At 40.2% G+C, this 14,521-nt stretch overlaps 1 protein-coding gene and 1 long non-coding RNA gene across 2 annotated transcripts in view; one reads left to right on the top strand and one right to left on the bottom strand.

Annotated features, from left to right (window-relative positions):
* The window catches only part of RYR2 (ryanodine receptor 2), a 6,224,161-nt gene that overhangs the window by 5,143,543 nt on the left and 1,066,097 nt on the right, over positions 1 to 14,521 (top strand). The gene's annotated exons all lie outside the window — the stretch shown is intronic.
* Positions 1,408 to 12,899, bottom strand: LOC122791340. Its single transcript, XR_006363141.1, has 2 exons — positions 12,800 to 12,899; positions 1,408 to 1,737 (listed from the first exon to the last, which is right to left on the bottom strand). It is a non-coding gene; the product is annotated as an uncharacterized LOC122791340 (long non-coding RNA).

Here is a 14,521-nt window from a genome sequence, read left to right as displayed (position 1 = left end):
ACATGGCCATTAGGCTGTAGTAAGGGGAAAAAAACAGGCAACTGTCACATTCCAACCATCACCCTGGATGTTATCAGTGCTGGACGTATGTCAAGGAGAAAATGAAGTTATTTGCCTTGCATTGGCCATACAGTTGGCCATTCACAACATCTGGCCAGGTTGGTTGGGTTGTACTGAGAAGTTCCTCAGTTAGCTGCAGGGGATAATAAAGGCATTAATGACTCATACTACACAAGCATTAGACCATACAGTGTACATGTCATGCTAATCAAATCTAAGTATCCCATAATTGATGTGTTGTTCAAGCGTCTTATGTTTTCATGCTGTTTGCGCTGCAGCCACTGTTCAGATGATGTCCTTGGATGTGTGGTTGCAAAACTGAAAAGTGTAGGTACAGCGTCCTTAAGTAGTTGATGAGCGGGCCGCCTTGGCTTCATGTTTTCTGGCAGTAGTTGACTCTTGTAGTCCAGCTGAAATTGGTTCTCTGTGAAATGTTTGGAGCACAGGAAGTGATGTAGTTTTGAACTGCTGACCGATTCTTTCACAAACTTGGCTATGTTACAAACATCTATCCCACAGTTCACCACCCATCATGTACACAGTTTAATGTCACGTGGGAAATGATGGAAGGATACAACGAGTGGCAGATTGTCTCTGTGAACATGACAACCATAGACAAAACACATCGGCATGGCTACACTCACCTAAATAAAAATAGAAAGAGTAGAGGCTCAACTCCTACTGACCAAGTTTTTAACAAAGCACAGATCAGTTGTATCGATTAATATGCTACTTCACCGAATACTTTGGCAATTCCTATACAACCTTGGCTGCACTTCAACATTAGCTGTAAAAGACCTACGCTTACACAAATCTTGCGATGGCTACTCATTCCTTCTTGGGACAGTCCACACTTACTTGCTCTGTGTTGTCAGTCTCAACTTACCCGACCTTCCTCAGCTGCCACTCAAAGGCCTGGTTGTTAAGTGCCATGTAAATGCATGTAAATGCACTCATTACGCACAGCTTTACACACTAAGGCAATGAAGAATTGATCTAATGAAGAATGAAGAATTGATCAACCCAGAGAGACAAATGGATGCCGGCGAGTAAGGATTAAATACCTTTATGCATTACTACTGCTGCCACAAACCCATATTAACTCATGCAGAGACAGGATTGACAAACATGGTAGTAACAGTTCAATTGCCACACAAGTAAAATATCCATATATTCTTCATCCTTTAGTAATGCTTGCTAGTAGCCTGTTTACAGTGCAACTGCCATTTGTCAGCGGCTTCAAGAAAAAATAAACTAACGTATACACATGCTCCACCTTTGGAGACAAGATGTTCATACAGACAGTATCACGATTAGGCATGGATGAACACAAGAAATCAGAGTCAGTTAATGATTAAACCAATTTATTACAAGTCATACAAAATCATAAGGGATGTCAGAATAAATGAAATGCGATGTGTTTTTGTATTTGCTTTGATGCCACGCAGTGTTGCTGTGCACCATGTCATTTGACAATTGACAGTTCAGTCCTGAAATATCCACAGTCCCTCAAAAGGATGAAACCCAGTATAACCCTCATCTCTTTCTTCTGCAGGAAAGGTTGTTCATACATGTGTCAACACACAAGCGGGGAGGACGACTCTGTTGCTGAAGCCAAGCTTGTGATTGTTGTTCACCCACAGAACATATGCTCTATATGCCACCAGACGGTACAACCTGAAAGAATCAAATAATGTCAATAGAAAGCTGCATGCCAGTATGGTAGTATTCCACACATTATTATCTGCTACCACCTATATTTTATCAGAATACTAGCAAAAGTCAAAAGTTTTCAGCCATAAGACACAAAAGTTCATCACAAAAACGCCAAATTTAATAAACAAAGCTTTCGGGTTCACTACCCTTCATCAGCATATACAATCATCTTGTAACTACATTTATATAGAGGTTTAGTTAAAGTCACATGATAATACCAGCCACTAAGAAATCACATTAATAAAATTTACACATTGTAATTTAACTTTAAAATAGTACAGAACATTATATTCAACTTTAAGAGATTACATATCAATATTCATATAAGATGTCAAGATGATAAATAAAATATACTCAAAATATACATATAAAAAACACCTAAATAAGTCCTTCTATCACAAATTATCATGCTGTCGTTTAACCAATATAGGTTTTATACTAATAGCATTATTAAGGCCAGGATTAACATCAGCCTGCAGTCTTATTATCCACTGCAATTCCAAAATTCCTGCCCAACATTGTTTATTTCTGTTTTTAAAAACGTAATACAAATACCATCCCAGACATGACAAGCCATACACCCTATCAGCTTGATCAATTATCCATAGTACTTACAAATGTTACCATGGCCCGAACAAATGCACCCAGTTTGCTTTCTGTCCACAGTATTTTATTGGGTCCAAATCATTTGACATGGTTAATTATGCTTCCACAAAAAGCTATTTGCTTGCTTTAGTGATACTTACTCCAACCATGCTCACCACCCCAGCTAAACAATGACATTTACATACAATGCACAAAAAAAAGAGACAAGCAAACTAAGATAGTTTGGCAACAAACATAACGTTAATGCACAATCGGCACCTAACCCATAATGATTTTCAAAGCAGACCTCCACTTCTTTATGATCACCAAGCTATCACACTATTTTTAAACTGTTTGCTTCCATCTTGAAAACCTTTGCCGTGCCTCTCAACCTCATTTGTCAAAATGGAGCATCACTATGCAGAAGAAATGGCCAACATGTGCAACCCATAGTAACAGCTCACTACCAACTAGCAAGGTCATGGGAAGGTTAAAACATGCTGATTTTACATTAAAAAAGGGATGTTTTTGTATTTACCATGAATATCACCAGTGCTTTATTAAGCCGCAGTGGTACAGCGGTAGCGTTGTTGCCTCGCAGCAAGAGGTTCTCCTGTTCTATTCTCGGCTGGAGTGCCTTCTGTGTGTAGTCTGCATGTCCTCCCCATGGTAGAGTGGCCTCCAAAAGACATGCATAAATGGGCGTGCCTTTGCTGAATGTTGGGCGTCGGGCTGGCAACTCGGCACCATAAAAATCTACTGCCAATCATTAGAGGACCAGAGTTCTGCTGTGGTGACCCCTAACTGGGAAAAAGCCGAAAAGACAAACATCACCGGTGCTTTGTTAGTAAACAAAATGCTGATGGTATGCATATGTTGCGTGTGGGTCAAACCCCCCCCCCCACTCAGCTCAATCAACAAAGCCATTAATGTATCCAATTTGCCTATTTCTCCTAAGCTGCCATAAACACTGATCATAACTCACAGCGTATGTACTGCTTTATTTGTACACTGATTACAGAATTGTGGATTTAATTTAAAATGTTTATATCAAATTTTCCAATCACAACCAGTATGACGTTTGCTACACACAGCAATATATTACCACAATGAAAACAGATGCAGCATTCAAACTTGCATGAGTTACAAAATCACATGCATTGAAACAGCATTAAAAAAGACATTTACAGAAGATGCATCTGGCCAGTGCCACAATGTTTTCCTTCCTGAACACATTATGCGGACCATGCATATTCTGTTTGATTCACCTTCGTGAATGTATTAAATTTGAATACATAATGACATTATAACCCCTGTTGTAATACAACACCTGTTAGAGCGTTTGTTTAAATTTATAGCCAGTAAGCAAAGAAACATAAAAGATGAACCAATGCCAAAACCGCCCAGTTCCCAAAATTTAAACCACAAAAGGCCACTGAAAACTTCAGTCAGTATAACCCACCAATATCAGTCAAATTGCATTCTCTGCTTAAGTACAAGTCATCTGAATAATTCCACATCAAAGACATCTGACTAACTAATTAAAAGGTTGTTGCTAGCAAAAAGGTTTATATTCAAGTAATTCCTCTACAAATTCAATATCTGCTGCCAGGGAACAATAAATTGCCCATGTTAGAACAAAATGATAAGCTGTTAGTATTGCAATAGGAAATGGATGTCACAAACTAACCCCCCCCAGCTAAACATGCTGTTAATCTTCAACCTATCCACAAGCTACATGCCCATACAATGGCACACAGCAACGGTTATTCTGCTCCACAAAGGAGGAGACACAACTGACCCTGGTAACTAGTGCTTCATAACCCTGACTAGCCTGGTCTGCAAGGCTATGGAGCGCATCATCATGGAACTCATTAACAAAAACATTAGGAACCTCAAAACACTTGACTCGACCCAGATCATGCCTACTAAACCTGGTTGACTTCTTCGAGATAGTCACCAAGGCCATAAATGAGGGAAAGGAGGTTCACATAGCCTACCTTGATCTCGCCAAGATTTTCTACACCACTACCCTCTCGGGTATTATAGAAAAACTCACCAGCCTGAACATAAACCCCTACGTGAAGAGATGGGTTGCAAACTGGCTTACAGACAGAACTCACACGGTAAGAATAGCGGGCTCCAGGTCCGACTCTAAACCAGTCACAAGTGGTGCCCCACAAGGCTCGGTCCTGGGAGCCCAACTGTTAGGCATATACTTCTCAGAAGTGCAGGCAAACACAGGAGGGCTACTGCTAACTAAGTTTGCCGATGACTGCAAACTGGGAGCCATAATTGACTCTCCGGCTGACATAGACATTCTCCAAAAGGACCTTACTGAGATGGACACCTGGTGTCAAAGTCATGGCCTCAAGCTAACTGCCCAAATATGCATAGTCATCCCATTCAGGAAAAACAAAACACCCACGAAGAAGGTTGTTACAGAAGAGGTAATAAGAGATCTGGGGACCTAGGTAGATAGTAATCTCTCCTTTGACAATCATATTTCCAAAGTAGTTAGGAAATCCTTCTATGTGGCCCATATAATTACTAAAGGGTTCACATCTCTAAATAAAGAGGTTATAATACCCTTCTACTCGTCACTCATCAGACCCATCATAGACTACAATGCCCCATTTGGGATGTACCTCACAAGACACTTCCAACAGCTGTAAAGACCACAAAAGTACCTCACCAAGAGGATTAATAGCCTCAAACATATGTCCTTTGCAGCCCAACTGAAAAAAACTCTGGCTGTACTCAGAGGTGATGTCTGCTTGACTTACAAAGTCATGTCCAACTCAGAATTGATGGACATGCTCCACCTAAAGAAGTCCAAGTCACTGGGAGCCACATGCTCCACTGAGCTAAACCTCACCACAGCAATAAATAGAACATGCTAGAGGGATAGATTACTGTCACAAACTCCCCATGCTTTGGAACAAAATTCCTAACTACAATAGGCTGAGCCCTTCACTAACACTCTTCAAGAGAAACCTTGACGAGTGGATGGCTAACAGAAAATACACCCATGGGATCACTTCATTAGCTCTGCTTGCCAGAGGCTCAGCTAATTAATCAATGGGGTGGTGAAAGCCAACAAACTCTAGCTAGGCTTATAAATGCCCTCGAGCAGATTGCATAGTACCTACCTATAAACCTAAGTAAAACAAGTCCATGGTTACTAGGCATCTTATCCAAAAGAGAAGATACTTAAGACTGCAGCACTCCACCCTCAAAATCCAGCACAGTATCAGCAATCCATCTACATGTTGTGGGAATAGAACCCACAGCCTTCTTCATCTGTACATATGCTTCCTGATGTGCGACTAACACAGCTTTCAAACTCTAAACAGACAACAGTGATACCATTTGCCAAGGAAAACAGTTGCACATTTTGGGCAGAGGATTCAAGCTCATGTTTCTGTGAGCTATGGTACAGGGCTTGAGCACAAGGAAATTACTAAATACCTGCTAACCTAAATTCCACACCACAACTACTGCAAGATGGAAGAGAAGGACATCTGTGGTTATGGTAAGATTTTTCATAAGTATCCTTCATGTAGCCAACAATGCTTGGGTGTTTCCTTGCCAGCACAAATCCACTGTTTTCAGATATACTCCTAAATTTGTGCATCCTTACCTTTAGCTGTCAGTGTTTCATCTACAGATTGTGTGCCTACTGCCTTTGACGAATACATTGCCTAGGTTAGTCAAAAAATAACATTGCAATAGGGAATGGATGGCAAACCAAAGAAACTAAGATAGTCACGACTGCACCACCCAACATTAGAGTACAACTTACGATTTCCTATCCATCTGCAAGTTGCGGTAGTAGAACCCACAGCCATATGCATAAAAAGCAAATATACTCCCTGATGTGCTACTACCACTGCTTTCAAGTGCTGTAGCGCAATCACTGATGACCATATGCTAAACCAAATAATTACACATTGAAAACAGATTTCACATCACAACCGTGACAAAAATAATGGCAGTGCAAATACAATCAGAAGGAATTAAGAAGAAACTGCACAACCTACAAGCTCTGTAGAGAATACAGAAACATCAGATTTGTGACATTACACAGACATGGTTTAAAGCCACAGAATGTACTCTGTCAGTGCAAGGCTAAATTGCCTTGCACACATGTAGACCATGAGGCACAAGAGACTGAGACACAAGATGGAAATGTGTCTCAGTCTTCATTAGCAGCAAGTATTCTTCAATGTTTTTCAAACCGGATGACACCCAGGCATTTACCCACATGCAAATAACTGGAGAGTGTCCCTTACCATATCTGAGCAGGCTACAGGTCATCATCTATGGCACAAAAATGCTACAGCTCTTACCTAGACCTAGTGGAGGCACGCTCCATCTAACCAAACGCTCTATTCATGGGCGACTGACCTCGATAGGCTCGGAAACACACTGCTTCCAAATTGCAGGCACATTTCCTGGACTTTATTTAATGATGGCTTACTGTCCACTTCAACCAGAGGTTCAAACATACTGCACCTACTTCTGACCAATATGGGCTAATGTTACAACCACCCTGTCACACATCCTTATTAGTGATGTTGTACAAACATGCAAATGGCTGCATAGAGATTGCTGTACCCACCGGAAGTAAACCCTAAACAAACCGCAAAAACAAGACACACTGGTTGAATCCAAAATTTAACATGGTATGTAACAAAATAAACTTATAAATCAGGACAAGAGTCAGAGCAATGTTCAGAATGTGAACCCACTGTACTCCTATAAAAGTTCTGTGACTGTGAAAACTCACATTCATTGTAACATCATTGAAAACCACGTTGAAAGAAAATGCATCTGGCCAGCGGCACATTAATTTTACCTTTCGTCTCTTTATCAATAATAGACCCCTTGCACACATGTTTTGCACCGTGCAAAATCTCTTATTCACCTTCCTGAATGCATTAAATTAGAACATATAATAATTACATTGTATTCCATTTATAATACACCACTTGTTAAAGCATTTTGTAAAGTTATAGCCAGTAAGCAAGTAAACTAAGCATATGAGCAAATAGTGCCAAAACTACCCTAGTCCAAACATTTCAACCATACAAGGACACTCAAACATCAGTCATTAGAACCCACCAATATCACTCAATATGCACAGTCTCTGTAGAAGTACAAGTCTTCTGAATAATTCCACGTGAGAGATCGGACTGTAACTAATGAAAAGGTTGCTGCCAGGAAAAAAAAAAGTTTAGATTTAAGTAGTTCATGTACAAATTCACTGCTTGCTGCCCTTGATGAATAAGTTGCCTATGTTACATTATAGTGATAAGCAGTTAATATTGCAATAGGGAATGGATGGCAAAGTAAAACAGGTTCATGATTAATAGGCATCTTAATCAAAGAAGGACATATAAGACTGCAGCACCCCACCCTCTTAAAATACAGCACAATATCAGCAATCAATCTACATGCTGTGGGAATAGAACACACAGACGTCTGCATCAAAAGAAACACATGCTACCAGATGTGCTACTAACACTGCTTTAATATGTTCAACAGACAACAGTGACATGATTTGCAAATCAAAACAGTTGCATATTTTGAGTAGAAGATTCATGCGCTTGTTTCCTGTAGCTAAGTTACAGGACTTGAGCGTAAGGAAATTGCTAACTACCTGCTAACTAGAACTACACACACACTGCTCAACCTTTAAATGCACAACATCTGGAATAGGTGTCAAATAAATAGGAAGAATGAGTACAATGAATAGAGTACAATTACCTTTTTGATATGTACCTCACAAGACAGCTACAACAACTGGAAAGGCCGAAGAAATACTTCACAAAGAGGATTACCGGCCTCAAACAGATGCCCTACGCAGACATTCTCAAAAGATTCCAGCTGTACTCCATTGCATATCAGCTACTCAGAGGCAATCTCTGCTTAACATACAAAGCTATGTCAAACCCAGAGCTGTTGGACATGCTACACTTAAAGAAATCCCAATCCCTCCGAGCTACATGCTCTAGGGACCTAAACCTTGTCACCACAATAAACAGAACATGCTGGAGAGATAGATTCCTGTCCCAGAGACTTCACATATTATGGAACACACTAACAATATATATCAAACAGAGCTCCTCATTAGCACTCCAAGAAAAATCTTGATGATTGGATGGGAGACAGGAAATTCACCTGGGGGATCACTTTTGTGGCTCTGCTCAACAGGAGCACAGGATAATAATTGTCTTGGGTGGCGAAAGCCAGGGTAGCTTTTAGGCTAGGCTTATATAGGCCTTAGGGCCAATAGCCTAGTTCCTACCTATGAACCTATGAACAGATTACAAATATTTCTCTCAGGAACTTAGTAACAGAAGTCCTGTTATTCTAGGGATTTTCTATCTGTTTTTCTAAAGGATATGAAGTGTAGACAACAAATATTTGTCATTTAAAAAGTTCAATCCTTTGTTGAGGCACAAACAAAAATATGGGGGCCAAATCTAGACATTCTGCTAAAATCTGGCCATTACAGGGCTATGCTACGCATCTCTTACACAGAGACACACACACACACACACACACACACACACACACACACAGACAGCGACAGACAGACACAAGGCAGAAATGCAATCGACCACTAAAACACAACTCTATTCATGAGAGACATAACTCTCCTAAGCAGTGTGCCACTCAACCCTAAGCCCCTAAGGCAAAACAGCATTGTCAATGCACTAGTAATAGGTTATTCGATAGTGAGGCACACTGATGTCCCACTCACTCGGTTGACTAAGTAGAACTTGCTGCCTCTCAGGTGCCAGGAACCACCAGATAATGCACACAGTCAGGTCCCTCAACAACAGGTAGAAGTATGACTGTCATTGTACATGTGGGTGTGAATTACCTGAGACATAACTCCGTGGTCTACATGAAAAGAGACATGGAGGAGCTCTTGGATTATGTAGCCCAAGGGGGTGGGACCCTAGCTCTGAATAGCATCCTACCATCACCCAGAATGGTACCACAGTATAAGCAGAATGTTATTGATTACAACCATTGGCGAAGTGTCTGGTGTCATTACAAGGGGTTTCAGTACCTCCCTGACAGGGATAACATGGAATGACAGACCTCTATGCCTTGCCAGAGAAAGTCTGCACCTGTCACCCCTGGCCTTCTGGATAATGTGCAAGGCTGTTGCCACCCCTATAGTTCCTTTTTTAGGCTGTGCTCCAAAGACCAAATTACAACCATAACAGCTACAAAGAAATGCAAACTGAGGGTCATGCAGCTCAATGCTAGAAGTCTGAATCTCAAAATACACTCACTGGAAGCACTCCTTAAAATGGAGAAAATCAACATTTGTGCTATAACAGAGACCTGGTTCAAAGCAGCAGAAAAGCACCCCTGCACTGCCAGGCTATAACTCATTCAACACCTTTCAGCCCCAGAACTTGGGCTAGGGTAGATTATGATCGCAGTTATGCCCACAAAAACACATGCACCTAGCACAGATTGTTGGCTACTGACATGGGTGACCATTGATTGACACCAATAGTCAACTACTCCCTGGTTAGTTTCCAACACAAACTAATCACCTTGACAATCCATCACCCTCCAACCCTCCCACCCCAAGGTACCCACCATAAAAACGTGCTCAGCAAAAGACTCTCACAGCTTCAAGAATGGATGTTGAACAGGGTAACCTTCTTAGGCATAGGTCATACCTCAAGTGGATCTCTTGGCCTCCCCCATAACAGACAACTATCCAATTTCTGCATCAGGTATCACACTACACTAGCCTGAAGGGTGAATGCCTTCAGCTTTCCATGGAAGGGGATGTTCCTATAAGCCCCTCCCCCTTACCAGTAATACAAAATGTCCTCCTGAAAATTAAGAAGGACCAACCAGAAATCATGCTAGTGACTGCCAATTGGCCAAGGAAAAACTCATTCACCCTATTTCAATGTCTAGCCAAAGGCATTCACCACACGTTACCCCATAAAGTGGACCTACTCACTCAGCAGCCATTTCAGGCAACACTGCAGCCATTCCACTGTCCATTACTTGGCTGCATATCCTCATTTACACATTGCACACTTTTCCAGTAAGCAATGAAGCAAAACTTACGAATTATTTAATTTATTTAACATTGGTGCAAAGGCCCTAACAATCACACTGTAAGCTACCATAAACCACAAACATAAGCCATCTAGATAGACCAGCCTCTGCAAGTCAGACTGCATAACTTTAATACCATTCATGAGCTGAGATTTTTTCCATACAAGTCAAATATCTAGGCAAGTTTTTCCAGACTGCTACTTATGTAAATCACGACTGAATCAGAAGTGAGCTTTTGGCTACTGCCCTATACACACACACACACATCCAATTTTATAATTTGCTGTGGGACACAGGTATTTCTTGCATTTTTCATTAAGATGAACTTCACACCCAACAGTCCCACCTTTAAAGGGGTAACCCAGGATATATCACAGCTATTCCTTGCCTCAAAGATCTAGTTGGACAATTTTAGAAAGCAATGTTACTACAATAGCAAATAAAGAAAAATTATTTTCTAATCAAAGAAAAACACATGGCAGCTTATTACATAAAGAACACAGTAGACTTGTACAGCAAAATTAAGATCTGTTAGACAACAGGACAGCATACAGCACAGTCTAACTCAACAAAATTGAGGATAATAAAACAGTATTAAGGGTGGAGCTGCCTCCTAAGCACATTTATGTACTGTTTTGCAAAACTCAACAGTATTTCCCAAAATAAGCTGAAGTAGATGCGGAAGCTTTCTGTCCTCACCTTTGCATCTCACGTAATTCTGGTGACTAACACTGGCATTTTTGCCAGGAAACCTCTGACTTTTTAGTATGGTCATCATTTAGTATAACTAGGATGGAGGCCCTTTACTTGACAGTCATCTCTGCTAGAGTCCACCTAAAATATCACCTCAAATATCCCTCTAGGGCATAGCCATAGAAAAGAAGCTGAGATGCATTTGGAAAGAAACTGCAAGACATGACCTACGCAGAAACATCAGATTTACATATTCTAAACACTGACAGAAGCTCAAATATATAGTGTCTAAACCAAACTGTATAGCTTCCTGAGACATAGTCATTCTTCAAAAGGCACCCACAATCCCCTCCTTAAAAAAAATTGATCCAAAAGTACAGTTGAGCTTTTAAGTGTGCAACACATGAGCACATCCTTCAGTAATTGGATAAGCTACCCTAGCATGATTGTTGGCGGGGGCTGAATATCAATTTCTGATTTGAAATTCAAACAGTGGAGTTTGCAATAGAGGGAGGGGGTCACTGTGAAATTGAATACTTGCAATACTAAATTCTGATAAAAATATTAATTCCTACTACCACGTAGCCTTTGGAAATTAAAACACTCATACTATAACCTCAGGCATGACAGACACACACATCGAGTATAAGAGGAAGCATCATCCTCCTTTACTCTGATTCTCTTTCAATTTGGTGAAGTACTACAAGGCGAATTCGAGCAGGTCACCCAACTGGTTTCTCAGCTCCTCCACAGTAAAGCTCTGCAACAGCTCAGTCAGTCCTGCAGGGATTTCTATACTCAGTCCTGTATCAATCTAAAGTAGAAACTGGACAAAAATAACAGATCGGCAATCCCTTGTCGAATATGACACCGCCAAGTTAACATGACCGTAACTGCTTTGGTGCAGTGCTATTTCATTGCAAATCTGACGTGGGCTGATTGTTTTATGTTTTACATGTGTTAAACCCCAATCTACAAGGACAGTACCCCAGTCAGATGATGTCTCATGATGCTTTTCCCTGTCGGTGTTTTTTCTTCTCCTTTCAGTGCGGACTGACAACAGCACGTGGTAATTTTGTGATCACGATCTAGCTAGCCCTTCTGCTATACTCGTTAAAGCTGTTTAGTGAGTGTTACACACAAAAAAAAAAAAAAAGAAAGTGTAGTGAGTGTAAAAAAGGGCTAGGTAGATTATGATCGCAGTTATGCCCACAAAAACACATGCACCTAGCACAGATTGTTGGCAGTAATAACAGTTATGGACCCCAACAGCTCGTGTTTTGTATGCAAAACTGTGTGATCGCAATTTAGCTAGCACTTCTGTTACACTCGTTAAGCTGTTTAGTGAGTGTTACAAAAACAAAAAAAAAAACAGCTTAGCAAGTGTAAAAAGGGGCTAGGTAGATTACGATCGCAGTTATGCGCACAAAAACACATGCACCTTTTGCAAATCATTTGCAGCAATTACATTAAATCGGTTGCTATTACCAACCAAGATCACGTGCACACCGTGAATCCACTACAGAAGCAAAACACAAAACTGGCAAGTTGTAAAGCCTTATTCTAGTAAAAGAAAACAAGGCAGAAGAAATGAAGCTGCAACTATCATGAATTAGGTTGTAAAAAGTTGACTTACAAATAAATCAGGGCACGAGGATAAGCTGATACAGGCAAGGCTTGGAAAAACAGGTTCCGATTGCAAAATACTGTGTACTAGAAACACGAACACATCAAGAACTTCCCTACCTCCTGCAGCTGCATTTGAACATTCCAAGGCTGGGGGAAGGACAGGGCAGCTGTGACATCACAGAATGGGTGGGTTTCACTTTTTGACCGAGAAGCAGAGGCCAGCTGTGGTGATGTCACTTTGGGGGAGGGAAATGTTAAAAAAATATACCTCCACTGCCTGGCCGTGATGACGTCAGTAATTGAGGGACTCCTGGAAGCTTAACTGAAACGCGAGAGAATGTTTTTAAAAGTGAAAACATTCCTGTATGCTAAGGTAGGTTTGGATTAGAGAACTAAGGGGAATTTCTATTTTCTAAACGCTGCATTCTTGTTTGTTTATGCAGGAAGCTGTAAATAGGGAGGAAAACGGCAGAGAAGTTGAGGAAAGCATTTAACAAACCCGTTGTACTCCTTTAACTGGGTGCCATGACTGACCTAAGAACAAAGTTTTTTTTTGTTTTTTTACCTGTGGTTAAAGTTCTGTTTTAGCATCTGAATCCCCTAAAATAAAGTAAATTGCCATTTGAGTATATTGTCTACAGCTGGAAGAATCACACAAATATTTTGCAATCCTTGGATATTTGCTGTCCTTGGTGGACTATTAGTAACCGAGTGTGCAGATGTATGCATTTGAGTCGGTGTTTTACTCAGTGATTTATTCTATTATCTGTGGGTGTGGCTGTGTTCAACATAGCATGTGTAAGGCCTAGGAATGTACTAAGGCTACTGGCAAGAGTTAACTCAAGACTGCTGTATAATTTCTGATGGAAATCCTTTTGTTCACTGTTTCCAGGTACTTTGCATAGCTTAGCATCTCTCACATGTCGAATCATTATTAATCCATTTTCTGTGAACACTGCCCCACAAAATCAGCTATGTCAGTGAAGGTGGGTTCTTAGAAGCCCTGCCTACATTTCTAATATTAAACATGTGTTAGAAGTGAATGTAACCTAAATTGAGAGGCTCTAAGTTTTGAAAGAAAGCTTCTGTCAATGTGATTGATGTGGTACCAGAAGCCAGATTGAGCTTAGAACTGAAACAAATATGAAATCAGAATGTGCACTTCATGTAGGAACTAGAGAAAAAGTAACCACAGGAATTATTTTCCCTGAATAGTGAAAAACATTGTTTAAATATTCAAATGTTTCTCTGGTCCTTTTATAAGTGCTCATTACTTGCATTTTAAGATGTTGTCATAAAGTTTTGAGGAAGGAAATGTTTTCATTGAAACATTTAACTGCCTCTAGCTGATAATGATTTTTTTCTGTCAATAAACCATTTCTAAATTTATAATGAAGTATAGTGTATCTGCATGCAGAGGTTTTCAGGTTGTTATTTAGCAAAAGTCAATAATATACATCCTCATATGTGCATTAAGCTCTGAGACTTAATATTATAAAAATCTGTCAAAATGTCAAGGAAATATGGTGTTGGAAAACATTCTTTTTGAAATGCATAATTCATGCAGTTTAGCGCATAGCAGAATTCTTTTATCTCAGCAATTATACAGAAGGCATTTTGCATTTGCTTATGGTCAAATTTTCTGTTTCTGTTGTAATATAATAATACAAAGGCACACACATATTGTCAGCATTTAATCCATTTACACTTGCTATATCACCCTATGTTT

Source organism: Protopterus annectens, chromosome 1.part2 (assembly GCF_019279795.1).
Source record: "Protopterus annectens isolate FY-2018-M chromosome 1.part2, PAN1.0, whole genome shotgun sequence".
Lineage (NCBI taxonomy): Eukaryota > Metazoa > Chordata > Ceratodontiformes > Protopteridae > Protopterus > Protopterus annectens.
Note: the sequence above shows the minus strand (reverse complement) of the source record. Positions and strands in the feature narration are given on the sequence as shown.